Source organism: Pseudopodoces humilis, chromosome 11, assembly GCF_049639895.1.
Source record: "Pseudopodoces humilis isolate 2021_Gansu_Grassland_sample_001 chromosome 11, ASM4963989v1, whole genome shotgun sequence".
Taxonomy (NCBI): domain Eukaryota; kingdom Metazoa; phylum Chordata; class Aves; order Passeriformes; family Paridae; genus Pseudopodoces; species Pseudopodoces humilis.
Genome location: NC_142210.1, coordinates 1 through 8,955, shown reverse-complemented (window position 1 = coordinate 8,955; position 8,955 = coordinate 1). Strand labels below are relative to the sequence as shown.

General features: G+C 45.2%; 2 long non-coding RNA genes across 2 annotated transcripts; both read right to left on the bottom strand.

The window, feature by feature from the left end:
• Positions 1–2,213: 2,213 nt before the first annotated feature.
• Positions 2,214–3,455, bottom strand: LOC148183491 (uncharacterized). The gene is made up of 4 exons (XR_015773507.1): positions 3,331–3,455; positions 3,209–3,252; positions 2,774–2,818; positions 2,214–2,259 (listed from the first exon to the last, which is right to left on the bottom strand). It is a non-coding gene; the product is annotated as an uncharacterized LOC148183491 (long non-coding RNA).
• Positions 3,456–6,576: 3,121 nt separating this feature from the next.
• Positions 6,577–7,423, bottom strand: LOC148183490 (uncharacterized). The gene is made up of 3 exons (XR_015773506.1): positions 7,366–7,423; positions 7,243–7,286; positions 6,577–7,148 (listed from the first exon to the last, which is right to left on the bottom strand). It is a non-coding gene; the product is annotated as an uncharacterized LOC148183490 (long non-coding RNA).
• Between the last annotated feature and the right edge of the window lie 1,532 nt (positions 7,424–8,955).

Sequence of the window (8,955 nt, the reverse complement as noted above, 5' to 3'; positions counted from 1 at the left end):
ATCCCCTTTTGCGGCAACAGATGAGTCATAACACCAGTGTTCCTTTCTCTGAGACTCCACAGCTGTGATAGCCCCAGTTTTCCCCACTCTGGGACACCAGAGCAGTGAACGACCCAGTTTCCAACCTTGATGACACCACAGCACTGACAGATGAAATTTCACCCTTTCTGTTACACCCCAGATGGAGCAAGCCCAATTTACACCTATCTGTATTACTACAGCGGGGACAGTGCCAGATTTCTCCTCTCCGTGAAATAACACCAAAGGCAATTCTGAATTCATTCCCTCTGATAGGCCACTGCGGTGACAGCTTCAGATTTCTTCTCTCTGTGACATCGCAGCAGTGACAGGTCCAATCTACGCCTCTCTGTGACACCAGAGCTGTGGCAGTCTCAGTATTCCCCTCTCTGTGACATCACAGCCATGAGTGACCCACTTTTCCCTCTCTGGGACATCACTGCAGTGACAAGTCCAATTTACTCCTCTCTGTGACCCCACAGCAGTGACAGACCCATTATTCCCCTCTCTGTGACATCACATCAGAGACAGAACCAATGGAAGACGCCCTCTGACACCACAGCCCTAACAAGCCCAATTCCAATCCCTTGGTGGCAACAGACAAGTCATAGCACCTGTGTAACTTTCTCTGGGACTGCACAACAGTGATCACTCCAGTTTTCACCTCTCTGGGACACTACAGCAGTGACGCCCTCAGTTTTCCTCTCTCTGTGACATCACAGCACTGACAGATGAAATTTCAGCCTTTCTGTTACACCCCAGACGGAGCAAGCCCTATTTACACCTATCTGTAACAACTGGCACTGTCATCGCTGTAGTTTCTCCTCTCCGTGACGTAACGTCATAGGCAAGTCTGAATTCATCCCCTCTGATAGGCCACAGAAGTGACAGCCTCAGTTTTCCTTTCTCTGTGACATCACAGCAGTGACAGGTCCAATCTACGCCTCTCTGTGACACCAGAGCTGTGGCAGCCTCAGTATTCCCCTCTCTGTAACATCACAGCAGTGACAGGTCCAATCTACGCCTCTCAGTGACACCAGAGCAGTGAAAGAGCCAGTTTCCACCCTTGATGACATCACAGCACTGACAGATGAAATTTCACCCTTTCTGTGACACCCCAGATGGAGCAAGCCCTATTTACACCTATCTGTAACACTACAGCGGTGACAGTGTCAGTTCTCTCCTCTCCGTGAAATAACACCATAGGCAAGTCTGAATTCATCCCCTCTGATAGGCCACTGCGGTGATAGTCTCAGTTTTCCTCTCTCTGTGACATCACAGCAGTGACAGGTCCAATCTACGCCTCTCTGTGACACCAGAGCTGTAGCAGTCTCAGTATTCCCATCTTTGTGACATCACAGGGGTGACAGGCCCAATCTACGCCTCTCTGTGACACCAGAGCTGTGGCAGCCTCAGTATCCCCCTCTCTGTGACATCACAGCCATGAGTGACCCACTTTTCCCTCTCTGGGACATCACTGCAGTGACAAGTCCAATTTACTCCTCTCGGTGACCCCACAGCAGTGACAGACCCATTATTCCCCTCTCTGTGACATCACATCAGAGACAGAACCAATGGAAGACTCTCTGTGATACCACAGCCCTAACAAGCCCAATTCCATCCCCTTGGTGGCAACAGACAAGTCATAGCACCTGTGTAACTTTCTCTGGGACTGCACAACAGTGATCACTCCAGTTTTCCCCTCTCTGGGACACTACAGCAGTGAAAGACCCAGTTTCCACCCTTGATGACATCACAGCACTGACAGATGAAATTTCACCCTTTTGTACACAAAAACCTCATAGAAAAGAGGAACTATAACCTTTTATACTTGTTCTACCTAAATATGTGCCAGGGCAGGGCAGCTCCAAACCAATGCAGTTAGTTACAGAGGCAGGCAGAATGCAGTTAGTTACAGAGGCAGGCACAGTACAAGGCAGGCGCAGGCGATGTCTGCTGGGTGAACGTGGTGATAGCTGCGGATGCGAAGGCCGGTTCCTCGGACGAAAAGATCCACGACGTCGAGAGGCTGAGATGGCCGACTACGTGAAACGTGAGAGAACAAGAAGATGGATTGGAACTGCCCTGCCCGGCAAAAGCTCTTGGGAGCTTGCGAAGAAACCCTCTCCCTTGGCTTCAGAGGGGCCCATCCCACTACTGCCCTGTCCTCTAACTTGACTTCAAAATGCCGACTCACCTGCTCATCTCTGCTCCTTGCCGTGCTCGGGGCAACACCAACTCCTGCAAAGACAGAAAAGAAAAAAGCACTCTGAGTTACTGTCACAATCCACAAGGTGGAATTGCTGATGTGGTTCCTTCATTCCATCTTGGACTACAAAAGCTTGTCAGCCAAGCAGGGACTTAAACAGAAGAAAAACCACTCAATCCCACCTCTCGTACTCAAAGATCCCCTGTAAAGTTCTGAAGACAGAGCCCTCAAACGAGTGTGGGGTGCTTTGCACCGAGGCGTGTGCAGTTTTTGAGAAATTCGAGTCGCCTCCCTTGCTTTCTAGACACTGCTCACCGGCGTGGCAGGCTAGGGGCGGCTGAGGCGAAACGTCTTTACCCTGATACTGACTGCACGATAAACCTGCAACCCCTTCTGTCTCTCAGAATCCTCTCCGTGACACCGATTCGTGTCAGGATCCGCAAGGTGGGGTTTGTGATGTGGTTCTTTCATTCTATCTTAGAGAACTAAAGATTACTAGCAAACCAGGGACTTAAACACCAAAACACACTTAGAGCTTGCACCCACCTGTCCTCCAGTATCCTCGGCTGGGATATCTTGCAAGTAGACCACCTAAAATAAGAAAAACAAGGTGTTGTAGTTTAGGGCATAGCGGAGCGGAAGACACCGGGATGTAACGGGAAGCTATTAGACCCCTCTCTGTTAGGATAGTAAAACCTCCTGCAATTAGCCAATAGCACCCAGGCGTGACATATACAGATGGGAGTAACACAGTAGACCAAGGCTATAAAATGTTAAGTTTCCCTGCAATAAATCGCCATATCTTGCCATCCATCACATTGATGCTGTGGAGTATGGACCGAGCGGCTGGAGAGTGGCCACCATGCTGGAGCTGGTCAGGGTGCTTATCTTGCTTTAAATCCAACAACAAGGGATAAAAGTTATGGCAGAAACTGAGGCCCCAGCAAGAACAACTGCTTTTCTCCACCAACCGAGGCTCACCTTCGCAATGCTTCACCTTCACTGCTGCTATCCAGGTTTACTTCCTGAAAAAAAAGACAAAGAGCAGAGCTGTAACACAGTGACCGGTTCCAGCCCCACTGCAAAGGAGAACCGTGACCGACCTTCTCAGGGGGATCCCCTCATCTGGGATGCGGAGCTCTGCCAGGAGGTCAATCCCTCCGCATCTGAAAGAAAGTTAGGTCAAAAAATAGTCAAAGTGCTGCAGGGTAACTTCACAGCTCCAAACACCTTCTGCCAACATAAGAATACCACCTGGACTCCAACTACGGCCCCTATTACAAGTCTCCAATTACAAGTGCCTGGGACTTATCCTTAAACACCTACGACCGGGCTGGGCGGGCAGGGCAGAGCAGCTCCGGACTGCTATATACCTCTACACCTCTTAAATCTTCTACAGAATTTCTCCAACACGATTCAGTCCTGGAATGTTCACTGCTCCCATGATGTCAGCTGGCAGCTAATCGGTGACTGAGGGCTTTTATGTTCAAGTTGTTTTTCGAACACTTCTAAATCTTAAAACAAAGGATAACTGAGAAATTGATAGAGACACCACATCATAATAACAACATAAAATTTCTGTTGGCAACTGTCTATATGGTATTTAAACACAACTGTGTCCTGACAGGTTCACTTCTGATTCATGTCTGGAGTACCACAGCTGTGTGATGACTTTTCTGTTCACTGGATCTCATGTGTTCAGAGGCAGACAGTCTGGTCAGATGGTCAGGTGACCTTTTCTGAACCTGCCAACAAAACACAGGCACTTCTCTCTTTAAAGTTAATGAATTACACTAATCAAATTGCTTTTAGGGTATCAATTTCCCCCCTTTTCTTAAAAAATAAAAATGAGATGTATTTCTGTTCAGCATTAACACAAAACCTTGTACACAATTAGTAAAAACCTATAGCAGTTGAAAATCAATTAATATAAAAGTACTGTTAATTATTAAAACACTGCACCAGCATCTCATAGTTAATAAACAAACAAAAACAAAATCATCAGTGAAGGATTGGACAATCAGTCCAGAAATGATTCTCCAAGCCCACTTCAAAATTGATCCAGCTGTCATGTTAATAGGGTCAAATTGTTGAATCAAAAAGCGACTCAAATACTGATTTGGTACAAGAACATCTGGTTCTATTGGTAAACATTCTGTCCAGGTAAAGTTAAGACTTGGCCAGGGCCTTAGACTTTAAACTGGAGAGATACCTCTTAACATATTTTTAGAACAAAATTTTCAATAGCAACAGCTATGAGATGCTTACAGCACAGCAAACTGTTAAAATGTATTTGTACAAATCAAATTCTCAGAAGCCTTAGGTACCAGACCAATTAAACCATGCAGCAGTTGGTTTAATCTGAAGCCTCTCTCATGGCCACTGAGCATCAGCAATGGTATATCTTCTTAAAATTCTGGAAATACTAAAAAATACAAAGCTATAACAAACAAAACTGCAAAAATTGCAACAACTGAATAGAACTCTCAGTGAAGTCCAGGGTGTCACAGACTGCATTCATTTCTGTCTACAAGCAGGTGTTTATCAGTGGTTTATCACAGTTGCTTCAGTTGTAGCTGTCTTCATATCCCAAAAAAATAACTATACTTTGCAATTTAGACAAGTGTTTCTAATAAAACAAAACAATTCAAATTAAACAACATTTGAACTTAACAATAATTATTTATAACAAAAGGGATTAACAAAACTTAACTTTAAGAGAATATCCAAGTTATACAGCTTAACTAAAAAACATTTAAGTCAACAGTAACATGGATTCACTATAAAAATTATAAAATGTAACAAATACATCACAATTTCATGTTATCTAGCTTTGAAAATAGCTCACAATAACTGCAAATGTTACTAAAAATAGTTATGAATAACAGGAATTTACCTAGTATATGCTTAAATTGGTTAGGATTTTAAAGTACAGTTTCTCTAGAGAAAAACCACAACAACATGGGATTTGGCAGGTTGCCATCCAGCTTTTGTAGCACTTTTCAAAAGCATCAAGTCTAATTCTTAAACTAAAATCTAAATTGATATATATGCAGTTATATGTGTTTTATATAACAAAAAGATTCACATTAAAATTTCTTTATTAAAATTGTCAAAAACTCAACAAATGGGTAATGTATGATTAACATAACTTTGAGATTACTGAAACAAAACAAAAATCTTTTAAGTTTTTTGGGATGCAAAAACACAACATTTAAACTTTTTAATCTATTTTCAAAGGCACTTCATTCAATTGAAACTTATTTTTAAATCTCAGTTTTAATTACAACAATTTGCTAATTTATAAGCAATATAATTTATAAAGCTTTTAATTTTTAAACTGTCTAATTAAAACTCTCTTTTTTATCTCGCTCTAAAATGTCCAGCTTTTTGTTGTTTTTCTTTTGCTTTGTTGCTTTGGTTTCTGCGGTTTCACTGAAGTTGTTACTTGTTTCACCGGTGGTTGCCATGGCGACAGCGTTCGGCCGTGTGTGTTTTCTAAACTCGTCCGCGCCGAGCTACTTTTTAAATCTGAGAAAAACTCAGAAAACTCCAACTGCATAAACTCATAATTACTTAAAACACAAAATTAGCTCCAAAAGGGTACATAAACACCTTTTAAAAACTCAAGAAGTCATGACTTTGTAGCAAACTCGCTATTATCCCGGCGCTTCTTCCCAGAGAGGGAGTGGGGGGGGGGGGACTGAACCGCTCGTGTCTCGGTTAAAGTCAAAACTGGCTGGTTACTTCCTGTTTGCCGTGCCTTTTCTTGGGCTGTTCCCTCCGCCCCTGGTTCCACTCCGCCTCCATCCCACCTTTCCCTCCGCCCCTCACCGCAGGCTTTGCTCTGCTATCTGCCCCCCTTCTCTTCTCTACCTTCTGCATTCCAACTATTCTGTACCCATCTCTCACTGTCTCCCACACATTCCTTATCTTTCCCAACCCCCCAGTCGTGCTTACCTTCCAAGGCCAGTCTTTGTCCTTTGTTAGAGACATATTTTTCCCACTCTACAACTTTTTTCTCTGCGCCATCTTTAGACACCAGGGAGGAGGTTTCTCTCCGGGCTTTTTTCACGGCACTCCTGGCTTTTTTGTTAACTTTTTCCAGAAGTCTCTTGTTTTTTGTTGTTTCTTCCAGAGCACACAAGAATTTTGAGACCAAGGGGACTCCTGACCCCCTTTCGACTCAGTTGAGCTTCTCCCATCTGGGGGTTGTAAAGCTCTGACTCTAAATTTCAGGGTAGCTAGCAAACAGTTCCTTGTTTCCCAAATTTCTTCAGCAAAGATTTTAGCATATCTGTCCCACACCTTAGGGTGGATAAACTTCACAAACTCATTTACGACTTCGACAACCTAAAGCCTTGTAATAACAAGCAAATTAGGTTTACAACTTAATTAATTTACAACTTACAATCTAACCTTTTTCAATGATTCCATCATCCTTCTGGGCCCAGGCTTTTCCCGTCAAGAATAGACTCACTATCTTGACCACTGCTCCTCGTCTCAGGGTATCCTTGCTTTCTTCTTGTCCCACTTTTCTTCCTCCCGGGTTTCAGCACCATGTGTTGGGATTCAAAGCAAGGCTGGTACCCTGGCTGGAGCCAGCACGGCAGCTATCCCCAGCTGCTCGGTCCATATCCCACTGCATCAATGTGATGGATGGCAAAATATGGCATTTATTGCAGGGGAAGTTGACGTTTTATAACCTAGGGTCATTGTGTTACTCCCATCTGCTCACGTCACACTTAGGTGCTACTGGCTAATTACAAAAACCTAGCTATCCTAACAGAGAGGGTGTTTAGTAGCTTCCCGTTACATCCCGGTGTCTTCCGCTCCACTATGCTCTAAACTACAACAGAGAAGCAAACCGGGTCTCTTGGCAGGTCAGTGAGGGGGCCTCAGCACAGCATCAGGAGGCAGCCTAAAACACACAAACAAGCAGGGATGCTTGGAGTTGCACCAGAAACTGAGACCCCAGCAAGAACAACTACTTCTCTCCACCAATCGAGGCTCACCTTCCACCTGCTTCACTTTCCCTGCTGCTATCCAGCTTTACTACCTAGAAATAAAGACAAAGAGCAGAGCTGTAACACAGTGACCGGTTCCAGCCCCACTGCAAAGTAAAACCCTTGACTGACCTTCTCAGGGGGACCCCATCATCTGGGATGCGGAGCTCTGCCAGGAGATCAATCCGTCTGCATCTGAAAGAAAGTTAGGAAAAAAGTCAAAGTGCTGCAGGATAACTTCACAGCTCCAGACACTTTCTGCCAACATAAGAATACCACCTAGACTCCAACTACGGCCCCTATTACAAAGCTCCAATTACAAGTGCCCGGGACTTATCCTTAAACACCTACGACCGGGCTGGGCGGGCAGGGCAGAGCAGCTCCGGACCAAATACCCCCAGACACCCGTGACACGAGGGAACATGACAGGGAGAGAAAACTCTCTGAGACAAGAAAGTCCTCACAAGAATCGAGACAATGCTGAATGAGATGACTGAGGGGGGACCGAAGGCAAGCCCGCCGGGCTCGGATGACCCTGGAGGAAAAAGATGCTAACGGAACAACTTTTTCCAAGAACCGCAGAGACGGATGCCTGAGAATCCTGTGGCTGGAAGCTTCTGCCTGCCTTTGAATCGGCACAAGTCCTTATCCACTGTAAAGAAACACTGCTGCACATAGCTGTCGACACAGCAGAGAACAAGACCTAAAAAGACATCCCATCAGATGCTTCTAAAGACAGATGCAATTCCAACGCCTGTCCGACCTCCTGAATCTAAGCTTTGCCGGTGTCAGCACCGGGCTGAGGAACGCAAAGATGGGAGATGAACGGAAGGACCTGGGGGTTCTCATAAGCTCCTGGGAGGGCTAAGGCAAGAGACACGTTACATGAGATGCACAGAAGACACAGAAGGCACAATAGACAAGTGACAACACACCCTGGGACTGCTCTGCCCTGCCTGCCTCAGCATTGTTAGCCAAAGTGAGCCTTTCCCTCACTGTAGCCCCAGAGGCAATTTCTCAAACCTTCCCCGCCTCATAGCTCACTCAAAACCCCTATCTAGTGTGAATCCTAACCCACCGCCCTGCTTTAATCCCCTCTGTGACCACAGCCCTTGACTTATCTCTCCAAAGTGAATCTGCGCAAGAGGCTGATCCGCTGCTAAGGAAAGCTGCTGTAGGGGCGGTTCCCTTTTGTGTTATGATGAATCTGCTGAGAGAATCCAAATTATTGCACTTGACGTGACCTAGAATTTCTGGAAATTGCAGTCCTCCTAAAAAAAAAAAAAAAAAAGCCAAGAAGAAGAGTCTTTATAAAAGCATCTTATCACCCCTGAACCCCCAACCCAAAATCATGAACTTAAATACTCCCTGTGTTCAATGTTGTTTTCTTCAAGGTGTTTTCAAAACTTCTGCTGCTTCAAATGCCCAAAAGATGCCTGCTTTTAGTAGGCTGAAATAAATTGAAAAAGCCTCTTCACTGAAATGAGAGACGAGCTCTTTACCCCAGCTGATTCCCCTGGAGGGAATAATGCCCCTTAGCACAGCCTGGGGTTAATATACCCCTAATTGGGCCCGCCTCTTTTTCCCACGATGCCTGGGAAAGGGGAGGCGGCAAATCCCACCGGGTATAAAAGCCCTCAGAGGGACCGTAGCTGTTTGGCTCCTCTGAGTTAAATTTGAGGTAAGGAGCTCCGTGTAGAAGAGAACGCTTTGGGAAAAAAC